Source organism: Crocodylus siamensis, chromosome 9, assembly GCF_052110815.1.
Source record: "Crocodylus siamensis isolate JL-2025a chromosome 9, ASM5211081v1, whole genome shotgun sequence".
NCBI lineage: Eukaryota > Metazoa > Chordata > Crocodylia > Crocodylidae > Crocodylus > Crocodylus siamensis.
The window spans coordinates 30,438,860-30,453,670 of NC_143403.1; the positions used below are offsets into that span (position 1 = coordinate 30,438,860).

Below are 14,811 nucleotides of genomic sequence, written 5' to 3' on the forward strand. Positions count from 1 at the left end.
GTGCCTTGACAGAAGCACATGGCTGCAGAGCACTTTAAAAGTGACTGATCAGGTTCAAATTCACCTAATTTAATGAGGGTGTTTCAAAACATTAACTCCTGTTTGCCCCTGCATGTGAGTAGGGCTGGGTTGATTGAGCAGAGGCTAGGACAGCACCCCCCCCCAATGCTGTCTGCAGGATGGGAGGTGGGGTGTGGGAAGGGAAGGAGTTCTGGTCTGGGGTTTGCCCAGCCTATACTGGAGGGGAAGAGTGGGTGGATTGAGGCTACCCCAAAGAGGTAGGGCTCCAATCCACCCACCCCTCCTGTCCAGCACAAGCTGGGCAAACCCCATACTGGAGCTCCCCCCTCCACCCCTTACCTATCCCCCTCCCATCCTGTAGACAGCACCAGAGCTGGGAGATGTGGGGCTAGGAGAGACATGCAGCCTATATTTGCTGAATTGTCTCCGAAGTGCAGCTTGATTTCCCCTTCCTCCGCCTCCCACCCCGTTCCAAACAGTGAATATCTGTTGGTTCGGGGTGGGGTGCAGGAGGTTGTGATGAGTTACAGTGGGGAGCTGCACATCTATGCCCCCAGTTTCTTCAGTGTTTAGTAGGTCACAAGGCTGGGCTATTGAGAAAATGCCTAATTTTGTCAATTTCACCCCAACATTGAATTAATTCTACCCCCAGAAAGATGTGGACTGATAGATGATACCTTGTAGAAGTTATGTAGAGGAAATAGGGATCTAATAATTTCTAGACAGGTCTAGGAATTCAGTCAATGTATAGAGATACAAGCTATTTCAAACTAACTGAGCTTTTGGAATTTTTTTTTCTTTTTCAAGCTACTGCATTCGTTACATGGTAAGAGTACCTTCATGTATCAGAACCTTCTTTTCTCTATTAGATCTGCTTGGTAAACTCCCAGTACTTGATGCAGTAGCAGCTAGTATTCATGGTATGATCTCAGAGATGGATGAATAATTAATAACAGAAGTAAATAACCGATCATTAAACAAGTAAATGTTTTCTTCTGTAACTGATAATGCAAACAGTTTCTAGGTTATATTACACTTTTCAGTGAAGGCTTCCAAACATTATCTTCAATACAGAAAAAAACACTTCAGATGTTTCTTTCATACAGAATGGTAAATTATGTTATTGCTTTTGTACAATATTCCCAATGCTTATTGCATATTCACGTGTATACATCTAGTGCAATGTTATTATCTTGTTCTGATTTTCTTTCTTCCCTCCATTCACACCCCCTAACCTCCTGTCAACAGTTGGAGAAGCTGTTAATACTGTATTGTATATTCATTATCCCAGCTTTTTCTTTACAAATATCATTATAACATCCAGCATTTGTAAAGTAAATAATTAAACATTTTAGAAAGTCTTATAGGACACAGTAATCTAACAGATGAAAGACAATCAGAAATGTGAAAACCAAATAGAAGAACATGTAATATGTATCTTTAAAAAGAGTTTTCATAAAATAGGGTTAATGTGTTAATCAACCGTATTTAAAATGCTAATTAATTTTTTACTTAGAGACTATTCATAAATAATTGAATGTCCTATTTATACAGAATTGCTTATACTTTACTCAGAAATGTGTGGAATTCAGTCTGGTCTCGGGTTATGATGCACAGTTTTAAGATTCACTGAACTTTTCTTGATTTAAATAATGCAATCATTATGATTACTAGAACTGTATTCAGTTATATTTGCTAATCAAAACTTTGCAATTGACCTTTTATGCCCTGACAACCTTATGCATCCTGTTTTTTCATGTAATAGCAAAGTATTAGAAACTGCAGTTATAATGTCTTTAGTACTACTGTATTGTACCATGAACATCGTATGGAAGTTAAAGCATTCAGTCAATATGTTTAAGGACCAAATCCAGCTGAGCACACCTCATACCAACTATACATGCAGTGGGATTAGCTACTTCTCCTCCACCCCTGCCTCATTTGAGGCCCAAATTTCCAAACAACTTCTCATTCAATCCTTTTTGGAATAATCCTATTGACTCCATTATCAGGCTTTTGAAACTATAACATACTTTTCCCATTTCCTTTTTAAGGATTCAACTTTACAAATGACAATGCCACCTATAATAACTACTTATCTGAATAATGCCACTGACTACCCCATTATTTCCACACGTACTAGTATTTGCAAAATATAGATTAATTATTTGAAATAATGCATCTTAGGGCTAGGGATAGACATTACACACAAAGTGGTTTAAGTGATCAGAAACTGGTTTAAACCTGTAACAGAACAGATATTCAGTGCACATAAACCAGTTTGAAAATGGCTAAAACTGGTTTGAGATAAAACTGGTTGAATGTAGTCAGACTTAACTAATTTGGGTCAAACCAGTTTATGCAATGTCTGTCCCAGACCCCTAACTGATTTAAGTTAAATTAGATTCCCCCAGGATCCCAGCATACTCTCTGAGCTGGGAGGAGCTAGCTGGCCCCTCCTCTCTGTTCTCTGGCCGCAGCTCCAGCAGAGACTTGCAGGCACAGAAGAGTCTGTCCTGCTTCCCTGTGCCCCCCCCCCCCGACACACACTAGCGTATGGTATGCTAGCTAATGCTGTGTAGGGCAGATAGCACAGTGTCAGTTTAGCACTTTTCGGAGCTAATCAACAGCTCACCTGGTAATGTCCCTCTGTTCCTTCCTTTGGAAAAAGCTGTTTAAGAAGAGCTTGAACTAATGATCAAGGCTTTGTTTTCTGATGGGATGCTTAATGCTGATAACATACTGATAAATGCTCTATTATCAAGGGTTGTAGGGGGGAGGGCTCCCTAATCACAGTGTCTTGCCAAGGCCTGGTCATGTCCCCCCTCAGCTCAGCCCTGTCGAAGGGAAAGGAGGGCTGATCTAATGCCGCCTCCCCACGTGGCTTCTAGCCTGAGCCACTGCAGGCATGTGTCAGCATTTTTTCAGTCCAAAGGGAATATCTGTGAAGTTACAAAGTGATTTAGCCTAGCCACGTTAGATTAACCTGCAAAGATTGAATCAATTCAGGCTCAGGCTTTTTGAATGTCTGTCACTAGCCTAGGTATCTAAATTTTTATTAAAATTGTTTAGTCACTTTTCATATAACAGGGAAATGAGATTCTTACTAAGGAGCCTGGGAAACCAGCTATAAAATTAGAGACTTTGGAATTTTCAATGACATTTTTTTCCATCAGAAAATACTAATTCAAAACGGAAGCTTCTTTGTGGCAAATGTTTGGTTTTGATGAATTTTGAAATATTTTAGGAAAGTTTTGAAAATGTTGACAGATGACATTTCAACATTTTCAAACCAAAAATTGATTTTTCAGTTTCAAATGCTTTTTTCCAGTCAAATACAACTCTATGTTAGTTTTTATAAAGACTTTAAAACTAAGGAAGATCAAAGCCAAAATAAGATGTTTTGAATGACTCCTAACTGAAAAAAAAACATTTCCAGGTTTTGACTTCTTATACTAGGCGTTGACAGAAAGATCCAGATCCTAATCCACCTATTGGGTGTCTTAAGTATGATTCTTTTCCATCCTGTCCAAGTGCCTGGAAATCCATGAATACACTTACTTTTGTAATATGCCATAATCTTATCTGTAGAACTGAGTCAGTTATGTAATGACAGGTAGAAGGACCCACTCATCTTTTCACAGATTCAAGCAGCATGGACTAGGACCATGCTTAGGTACCCAAATCCATGTACATGTCTCAGTGGTGGCCCAAAGAGTTTCTGAAATCTTACTATTTTTGCTACGGTATGAAAAGCATTTCTGGCTTATTTTTACCATGTATTTCCTGGGAAATGGGAGCCAGTGCTGGCAAGAAAACTATTTGAAAGTCCTCTTGCCTGAGTTTGGAGGACTTCTGAGCTAGTATCTCATTTCAAGATTCCTTATTTCCAACAAAAGAAGGTGCTTGTGAAATGCTCATTCATTTTTAGCACTTGATCAGGTAATGGCATTTTTTCAAAATCCAGAAATTGTATCTCAGAGTTGAGGTTCAGAACTAGCGTAGCTGCAAGCAACGTGTTATATTCAGCACGTAGCAGCCAATCTTAATTAGTGCTTCCTGACACTACTGTAATTCAAAGAAATAAATAATAGAGATGATGCAAGAATGATGTCCTAAAAAATGTGAAGCTAGCAGCAGCAATGCTTAATTTAATAATTTCAAGTTTTTGGTCATATGGATGACTCCTTTTCAGCCATGAAAGGTGATTTATCTTGCAATCATTACAAAGTTGTCTGGAAGGCAGTCACAAAGGGAGTTTGTGTCATTTGTAAGACAGTGTCCCAAACCAACTGTTTGGTACTTATGATGATTGTATCTATCCACTTCCCTCTACTGGACAGAATCAGAGATGCCTAACTGTTTATGATATCTTGTCATTAAGAAAGGTTGGCTTGAAAAAGGGACAAATGCCCTGTGGCAAGAAGTGACTACTAACGGAGCTTCTCCTTTAGCTCAAGTGGTAGAAGCCTGTGTTACTGGAGCAGAAGGTCATGAGCTTAATTCCTCCTGCTGCACTATGCTATTAAGCTGATAACTGTAATGGCTGTATGCCAGCAATGAACAGTTATACTTCCACCCTTTTTGTCCTGGGTTAATACTATTCAACCTCCATTAAACTTCCTTCTTTTCTATTGCCTGGAATCTAATTTTTCATCCAAGGAAACAAGAAGAGTGAGAAACTTCTTTAAAAGACACCAGCAATCCTTTTACACGGGTAGAAATGAGAGACTTAATCTACTATAAAAACAATGTCCCTGCATGCCAGCAATGATGAAACTATGCAAAGGTGAAGTATACCTGGGGAGTTAGACATTGCTGAGAAACTTGTTTGAAACAAAACTGGCAAACATCTCCTGAATCTTGTCTATGCTACTGCACAGCACAAGTGTGGCTGCACCACTGATGACTTTTGATGGAAGAAAGGGGCAATTTCTTCTAGTGAAAAGATAACTTTAATCCCAATTATTATTCTCCACATCCTCTGTACAGTACCTCAATGGCACTAGTCTAAGGATTGAGAACTAGTGTCTCCTGGATTGCTACATACTTCTGACTCTCAATATTCTCTTGCTATAAACTAATTATAACTTAGGAAAGGCTATTCATTAGGCCTGTGCGAAGTAGCTAGTATTTGCTTGAATTTGGATTCAGCTGATTTGGAGGACAGTGAATCCATTTGGTGATTCAAATAACTGTCCCGAATTGATTCAGTCAGATCTGATTCAGAGATCTGGCTGTTGCTGAATCTCCGAATCACCCAGGCCCATTCCCCACCTGCTCTCCCAGTCCTGGCAATGGCTGCCCTGCTCACCCCAGCTCCCGGAACTTGGAAAAAAAAAACCCAGACTCACTGGGTGCTGCCAGGTCGGGGGGGGGGGGCAATCCCTGCTGCCCCCTACTGCCCCACGTCACATGGGGGGGCTCTTCACAAGCCCTCTGATGCCCCCCCACTCTCCCAGCCCCCCCATGGTTGCTCTGCCCACCCCAGCTCTGGCCCTTAAGGAAAAAAAAGCCCCAAACCCCAGGCTCACAAGCTCCTGCCCAGTGGGAGGTGATCCCTGCTGCCCCCTACTGTGGGGGGGGGGCTGCTGTAGGAGGTGGTGAGTCCCAGGATTTTTTTCATTTTTTCTTTCTTAAAGGGCTGGAGCTGGGGTGGGTGGGGCAGCCATGGGGGGGGGGCTGGGACAATGGGTGGGGGTCAGAGGGGCTTGTGAAAGAGCCCTCCATGCAGTGTGGGGCAGTGGAGATCAACCCCCCCACCCAGCAGTACCCAGTGTGTCAGGCTTTTTTTTTAAAGCACCAGGGGCTGGGGTGGGTGGGGCAGCCATGGTGGGACTTGGGGGAGTGCGTGGGGATGAGTGGGGCTCGGGGAGCAGACGGAGGATGGAGTCTGGCAGAGGTCCCCCTATGGTTCCCTCCCCCCTCCTCCAGGTCCTGCTCCCCTGCCCCCTATTTACCAGCTCCCTGCTGCACCAAGTGGGGACTGCCTGAATCAACAAAGCTCTCTGAATCTTTTCTGAAGATTTGGAGAGCTTTGAATTGATTCAGACCTTTTTATTGGTCCCCAGATTCGATTCAGATTTGTAGATTTGGCCACCAAATAGGGCCAAATCTCCTCTGAATCAAATCAGCACCCAAAGCTTTGCACAGCCCTACTGTTCATTCCTTCCTACCTCCCTTCAGAAAATTGGTTTCTCCTTTTTTTGGTTTCAGGTAGAAAAGACCTACTATAGTGCTTTCTATAGTGGACTGGTTGTAATGGGTATTTTAGTCCCAAACTATCTCTGTTTTAAAGCTATATTTTCATCTGGAATGTCAGGTAGAACATGAAACAATATTAATCTATGCTACATAAATAATTTCCTTCAATTATCAGGAAAGTGCAGCAAGACATGAATTTTCAGGTTGATTGAGTTTTAATCTTCAAGTTCAAAAATTAATAATTTAGTTAGTTGAACCTTTTTTTTTCAAATATATAAAATTCAAGGTTTAATATTTTTTCTTCTCAGAAAAAAGACAGAGATATGAGTCCAAAGGTCAAGAAATATTTATGTATTGGAAGTATGACAATTATGAAATTATTCACTCAGGGAAAATACTTAGAATTCAATGCAAGATCCCTGGATTCATCAGAAAGCACAAGAGATTGACAATCTATTATGAATGCCTCACATCACGGATAAATATTTCAATGCAAATAAATAAAGGATGCTGAGTGTTTCTCTTCTGAATTACTTTTCACAGCTCGCTGCACACAATAGTTCTGGGACTCTACTATGTCCCAGACTCCTGTCCAAAGTTTGGCATCCCCAAAGGTTTCCTGCACTGAAAACAACCAGGTTACACAGTGCTTTCAATTTGGAGGTACAATTGGTACAAAGAACCAATTAATCAGTTTCCTTTAAACTGAATGTAAAACCACTCTTCGGTGCATTAGGACATTCATGGCCATTTTGAAACTGGCCTGATTTTGTTTTGTGTTTCCTAGTAATTATTGTAAAATGTACCATTCTTGTCAAACTTAATGACTTTTTTGCTGAAGGAAAAAGAAAAAGGAGAGAAAAAAGACAATGTTGTCTCGTGTGTATTACTCTGCAGCTAGGTACTATAATATACTAAGGTGCACATTCCATAAATTGTACCCAATTATTGCTTTTGTGTAATATCAGGTATCATGATTATTATTTTCCAAATGGTTTTGGATGCCTTTAAAAAATAAGAAAAAATACTTTAACACATGCTTATTTTGCTCCTACTTCTAGGGCAACTGAGATTAACACAACAGATAATTTTAAAAGATAACATATAATGCGGCAGATTGTGCTCTTTCAATAGTGGCTCTTAACTGTTTAAAGCTGTTCTAAGTAATTGTATTATTCCAACCACCAACAGGAAATTCCATGCAATGTATTACTTCACATGAAGACATCTGTAACTTTAATTTTGCAACAACTTCATAGAAAATGAAAATGACAGTGTATAATCACATCACTCATGGCTGCTTCCCCATTAAAACAATATAACTAGAAAACGTTTGCATGTTCACAATAAATGCTGGGAAGTAAATTTGACAGTGAGCAGCAAGAAGCATTTTCAGGATTTGTGAAGGTTTCTAATTTAAGGTTCTACAGAAGAAGAACCATCAGTCATTCATCACAATTTCATTATAACCAGTAACAAAAACCTTTAAGGAAAGGGCCAAAACAGACTCAGGGAAGTTCATTTTTCCTGTGACTGAGAATTTTAAAAGATCTAAATTTGGTTTTCAGTTTTACTTGGGAGCATTCATTTGCCTGCCTTGTGCCATGTTGGATAATAAACTGATACACTATCTAGAGTTGTCAAAATACTAGAAAATGAAATAAGTGTACTCCTTCATGATAACCGTATGTGGAATATCCCAAGATTATTATTATGTATAGTTTATAAATATAATTAAATTACAATAATTACAGAGTTACCTCCTCCCCCAAATAATGTTTTTAGATGGCTCAGTTGTTGCAATTAGATTTAAGACATTTTAAGGGGCTTGGTTTGCAGAGAATGGACGGACAGCACTAGAAAATCTTGCCCTTTAAAGAATCAGAAGTCAGGTACCTCAGAATCATGATACTATTGAAAATATTGCTCATACACATACAGGCACATGTGACTGATAGATTTGGCAGAGGTTTGAGCTGACTTCTTCACTAGACGACTGTTGATGCCAAGATAATTGGGAAGCATACAGGGGTAAATATTAGTGTGCATACACAACTTTTAATCTTAGTGAATAATTTCACAAATATAAGCTTTAATTGGTAACCAGCTTTCCCCTGCTCCATCCTCTTGCTCACGGAAAGCCTAAAGTTACTTTTGGGGAGATCATGAATTGATGGATGCTGCTTGAAAGGTCCATCACTTGAAATTTTGAATGTGAAATTCTCACGTCATATTCTATTAGTCAGGGAGCTGATGAGATGCTAAACCAACAAAGAATGATTTAGTGCATGATATCAACTTTCATGGAAGAAGGTACTTTAAGCCTAGGATAACAAAGGAGTGATGTGCTTTAGTGGGTATATGTAAGCTGTGGATGAAAAACTTTTGGCATAGCCATAAAAAAGTGGAAGATGATATCACTGTATCTTGGGGAAGTTTTGAAATTACCAGAGGGGAACAGCATTTGGCAAATATATTATTCTTGGACAAAACATGACAATCAACATTAAAAAAATCTTGAATCTAGAGATAAGAATTATGCTGCTGTCAAGTACATCTTAACCAGTTTGACTAAAACTGAGGAAGAAGGACTTATTTTTTGCTATTGTATATTTGTCTCTGCACCTGTTCTTAAAGCCAAATATCAGCCTATGTTCTTCTCTGGAAATGAACAATAACTTTTATACAATAAATGTTGCCAAGGATGCTTCCATTTTATAAATTCTGAATTACTTATAGCCAATGCTTTCTACTACACTTAGCCAGAATTTTGGAAAATAATTTTGCACTTTCAAATACTTCAGTTTTTCTTGTATGTAATGCCTCGCTTTGGCCTAGCTTTGGAGGCATTTAAAGTTTTCCATCAGTAGGACATATCAATAAGCAGGTGTTAATCAAACAATGGGTCATGTATTACATACTATTCATGAAACGGTTATTCCAAATCATAGTTTAATGCAAATTATTATGTCTGGTGGGATGAATTTTGTTCCCCACAAAGTGAGTAAAGGGATTGGCCTAATTTCAAAGTCATGTATGAAATACGGAAAATCCCTGGATCTTGATGCATCTGAAAAGTTGCTAAAATGTGCAGGAGTTGGCATGGCAATATTATAATGAATTTTCTGATACAACTCATATGAATAAATGTGGTTCACACAAGTGTTATGTTTATTCTCTATTTTGGTTTTATTTATGCAACTGGCTAATTAAAATAGTAAGCCCAATATTTACTAGGTAGGTAGAAGATATACAAGTAAAAATGAATAGCTGGTCAGGAAATCATGTCCCTTACTGAGAACATTTTTAACAAACAGTATTTTTCTCCCTTATGTAATAAATAGGGATTTCAGGCTAAAACAACAACAGATAAATTTTCAATTACTGAAACCAAAATAATTTTTGTTTTCACTTTTTGGATAAAAAATTAAAAATCTGACAGAAATTGATTTTTCATGAGAATTTGTTTTTTCAAAATCTATATCCATTGAGAAAACATTTCAAGAGAAAAATTTTGACCAGTTCTAGTGTCAAGTGCCTTAATGACTGACTTAGACTGGGAAATATGCTGCAGGAAAGGAACAAATCTATTTGTTTAAATGAGCTGGTATACTTGAGTTGTCTTCTTCAGCAATCCCTCGCAGTTGAGGATGATTGTCTTCCATGAATGCTTATCTGTGGGTTCAAAGATAGCTGATGAAACCAACTGGGATTGATAGACTCTGTTGCAATTCAGGCATGTGTTTCTGTGTGGGGTTGGTGGTTCTAGATTCTTGATATGATCCACAACATGCTGTTTCTGCCACTTCCATTTTTCCATCTCCTGTTGTCATTGTAAGGTTTCAAAGTACTGAGATCCTTGCAGTGAGATCCTTGCAATAGACTCTTCCTTCATTTGGGGAGATTGTGGGTAATAGTTTTCCATGAGTTGACATTGATATTCCATTTTAATTTGGCCTTGAGGATGTCCTTGAAGTGCTTTCTCTGCCCTTCTCTTGAGCATATGACTTGAATAATTAAGAGTATCTACTGGATCCCTGCCACTTCTCTCAGGATTGCTACTGAAGAATAAGCCCTGTCCATCCACTCCCACACTGCATACTCCACATCCTGAAATGGGATGTATTTCCCACCTCACCCTCAAGAAACCTCAAGAGAAATAACCTTCAGATAACAAATAGGATTATTTTCTAGGAGAGTTTGGTTATACACATAGTGTCAGAGAGCAAAATAGTCATCAGTGTCAGAAAGCAAAATAGTCAACATCTAGGAGATTTTCTTAAGACTTTGCAGAAAAACAGATAATGGCCAGCATGATTTGGATGAAGTACTAAAAAGGGTTCTTCCCATAAATAAAGAATATGGGGAAACATTAGTATAGTATGGGGTAATAGTTTACCCTGAATTTATGATACTGTTTAATGTTTCTCATAAATATTGATTTTACTGATTCTCCACTTTTAACTTAAAAGGGATAATACTACCTTATATACATGGAACATATACAATGTGCAGACATCTCCCTGTGCCTATAATGATAAAACTTTTGGCAACTGGATCCGACACTCCCACAGAATGTTCTAATAGCCTCCTTATTCCATCTCTTTTGATTGGCCAGAGATGCAGCACTTACTGTCTTATGCCATACTTTTTCAATTGCCATCCCTTAATTCACAGGCCTGGATACTTTTCAGTTTCTTTAGATTTACCTAATATGTTAACAGAGAGGTGTCCAACTTCCAGAACACAGGCCACAGGCCTAGGGGCCAGACACCACATAGGCAGGCACTTACTTCCTGGTTCCCTCCACACTGTGTGGAGTGCCCAGCACTACCCCCGCCACCCTGCCTTGGCTTGAACACCATGGGAAGCCTAGCTCCTCCCTCCCTCCCTCAGCTGCATGATGTGGGCTGCCTAGTTGTGCTTCCGCCTGCCATGAGCATAACCTGGCTCCCTGCCTCCCAGCCACACAGGTATCCCTCAGCAAGGGCAGCTCGGCCCCTCCCCCCAGCTATGTCCACTACCCACCCACAGTATAGGCACTCCAGCTCCCTTGTTTGCTGTACACACAGCTCAGGCACTCCAATCCCCTACTGATCACCATGGAAGGAATGACTTGGGGGCAGGAGTGGCAGCTGCACAGGAAACTGAGAGCCACATGCTAATCCTTTGAAAGTCAAACGCAGCCTGTGGGTTGCCAGCCCTGTATTAACATATCAGGACCCCTACCTACCTGTAAAGGGCATTCCCTACTAGTTCCCATGTTATCTAAGACACCTGTATCCCTAGAACATTTAGTATTTTATTGAGAAGACAGAGGTAGTCTGTAGCCAGGCAGAAAGCAAAGGAGAGTTGCACCTTATAGAATAATTAAGACATACTTAAGCTTTCATAAGTGACAACTGATTAAATACTTTGAGTAACTGGAAACAGTACCCGATTTACCTGCATTGCAAAAGACTACGGGACAGTAGTGTCCTAATACAAATATCTTTAAAAATGTTTACAAACACAATATGTATTCTTACAAGTCTCTCAGCTCTGGTGTATTTTCTTTTTCATGTCTGTTACCCTGTCATTAAAAACACCTTGTGCTGTAAACGACTCTGATGATTGTCTAATAAAACAACAGCAACTAAAACTATTTCTTGGAAAGTGCATCCATATGATATTATTTCTCCACCAACCTTCATAAATTAATACCCCAGATAAACATCACCTGTCCCTTGTCCAAAATTCGACAAAAGTTCTTAAATACATGCATTGACTTCATCATGAACCCCAGGACTGTGCTGAACTGAGGCCTTAGAACTGAGTACTGGCCCAGCAGTCAATCTACGTGTGGTCTCTACCAAGCCAGTTTCACTAAATCATTACTGGAATATGAACTATTGTAATATGAAGACTGCTCTCTCATATATTTAAGCTTTGTGTCCAAGCAGAATACATATCTGAAGCAAATCGAGCTAATGTGTAAAATAGACAAAAACAGATGAAGAAATACTATAATTGGGTGTTTCTGTGCTGAGACGCTCATACTATTTCTAGACAAATGTATTCTATCTTTAATCATGTATAACAAGTTAGGTTTTCAAAATAAGTCATAAATAATTTTAGCCAATTAAAGCAACATCAACAAAGAACAACATTTAATTTTTTAATTAGTGTTGAGTAGGCAAACATTTGGACTACTGTAGTGCAGCAGCTATGCTGACTAAAAGTAGTTCTGTAGTTAATTAGTTGCTATCAAGAACATAGATGCTACAGCTTTGAAAATGACTCTGGCAGAACTTGAAGAAAAAATATTTGTTACTACATGGATCTGATACCCTCTGACTAGATATTCGTAATGATCACTGTAGAATGATACTGTAGATAAACATACAAAGCACTAGCATGGAAAATATATGAAATAGCTCCCAGAAAACCAAAAGCTGAATGGACTGTTAAAATTAAGGAATTGCTATCGTACTCCATTGGAAGTTATCTTTCCTATTCTTTTGACTCAGTGTGCTTCTGATGCATAGTTCCAACTCCCATGACATTAGCTGTTCCATAATAGATCTTCCATGTTGCATGCATTAAGTTTGATGGCCTCTATTGTTATACATATACCACATCTTTAAAAAAAACAAAGGTCATTTGGTGAAGACATTATTATTAGTTGTTACTGCATAAAATTTTGCAATGCAGACTACTGTATACTGTTATGTAAGTGGGGAAAAGTGATGGCAGTGAATAGATGTAATTATATGTAGAACTAGTGACACGCCACATACAATTCTGAAAGTACAACACAATCAGCGTGTCAATTATTTAAAACATAATTAACATAGCTCTGCATGTCTTTCCAGGGCTCACACAGAACATGGAGCATTGTTATAGTGGAAGAAAAGAGAAAATAAAATATTAATGGAGGACTGCTTTGTTCTCAGCACAGTGAGATAGAGGTGGTTGTAAAAACCGGATTCCTGCAGTTGCTACTGCTTTAATTAGGAAGGTCGCTATCTTCCTAGACTTCCTTGGATTCCTTTAATTTCCACAGAGGAAAACGGCTTCTGAATTTTATTGAACACAGTTGAATTTTTATTTTCAAAAATCAAAACAGAAACATTTCTTGGCATCTGTTATGAGCACTGGGTGTTATTTGCTCTTTAGAGATAAAGCTGTTTTTATACAGGGATATAGCTTGTGGGGAAAAAAAAGGGGGCCAAATATATTCGTACTGGGAAAGCTGCTCAACAGGGATATCATAGTCAGCAGAAAATATCTAGCCAACCTAATTCATCCCATGCTAGAATCCACTTAAGGCCAAGGAAATACAATAGATAATATATAGTCTCATAGTGCTGATCCAAATACTGCCTTTAACTCCTTCAGTTCTGGAACACATACATATGTTTTCTAGGTAAAAGATGCACAGCAGTAATAAGCAGAATTACATCTATGTGTTCTGTAGGAAAATGAAAATATTACCATGCTAAATCTGAAATAGAATAAATATTGGATGATACAGGGAAATAAGATCAATAGTAGGCTATGAATAGCTTAAGAAACAACCATATAGCTTTGGAAAGATTATATATCACTGTTATAAACATTTAATCATATAAACATTTAATCATAATTGATCATAGAGTCTAATCATTGGAAGGATTATTGCTCTTCAATTGTTTAATATAGAAGTTAAGACAGGGCAATACCATATAGGGTAACTTATTCAGAAATGCATAAGCTTTCATAGGCCACAGCCACTTGGTCTGATGCTATGAATCTGACATATATTGGTTCATGTAGCCTTTTTGATTAGTCCAAATATGCCCTTAAACTCTTCCACAGAATTCATGCTTTGTTATGGAAATGGTAATTTAAAGCAACACGCTTTTACAGCTAGGAGAACAAGATATATATTGCCCTGTTATGGAAATAGGTTCTATTTCTTTTCCTTTAGGCATACTGTCTATTCATGGATGTGCTTTAGTATATTAAATTAAGTGATTATTGTGTCATAACAAGATGACCCTTCCAGTTGTTTTGGGTAGTACTGGAGGGGTAGCATTGATTGAGTCCCTAGAAAAACATATCCAGTTCACCACTGCTGGAGAAGACTGGAACACAATGTAGGTTAAAACAGAGGAAAAGAGTTTTCAAAGACTCAGTGAAAAAGGAAGCATAATTCTGCACTTGGATCCTGCACAAATTTCACACTGCAGTACAAAAACCCTTGCTTTCAGTCTACATTCAGGCAACAATCCAGTGAGGGCTCTTTGTGAGTAAGGCTGACAGGGTGAGAAACACAAGGCCAGATGCTTCTTTCCCTGGTTTTGTTCCAGATTAGCTTAACTAGCTTCAGTGGATTTATGCCTTTGTAAAGCAGAGACATTTTTGAGCCTTGTCATTATGTCACTGCTAGTCCCTTCTTGAGTTATAATGACTGTAGCTTCACTATCCAAAATACACAATTATTTGTCTCCTCAATGGAACTGCAAGTTAAATGGTAATTACTTTAGAACTGAATGTGATTTGCAGTAAAACGACCTACAGTTAATCTTACACACCTACATGTATGCTGTTTCTATATACTCA

At 38.7% G+C, this 14,811-nt stretch overlaps 1 long non-coding RNA gene across 1 annotated transcript in view; it reads right to left on the reverse strand.

Annotated features, from left to right (window-relative positions):
- LOC149857265 (uncharacterized) overlaps nucleotides 1-14,811 on the reverse strand; it is a 673,033-nt gene that overhangs the window by 200,050 nt on the left and 458,172 nt on the right. The gene's annotated exons all lie outside the window — the stretch shown is intronic.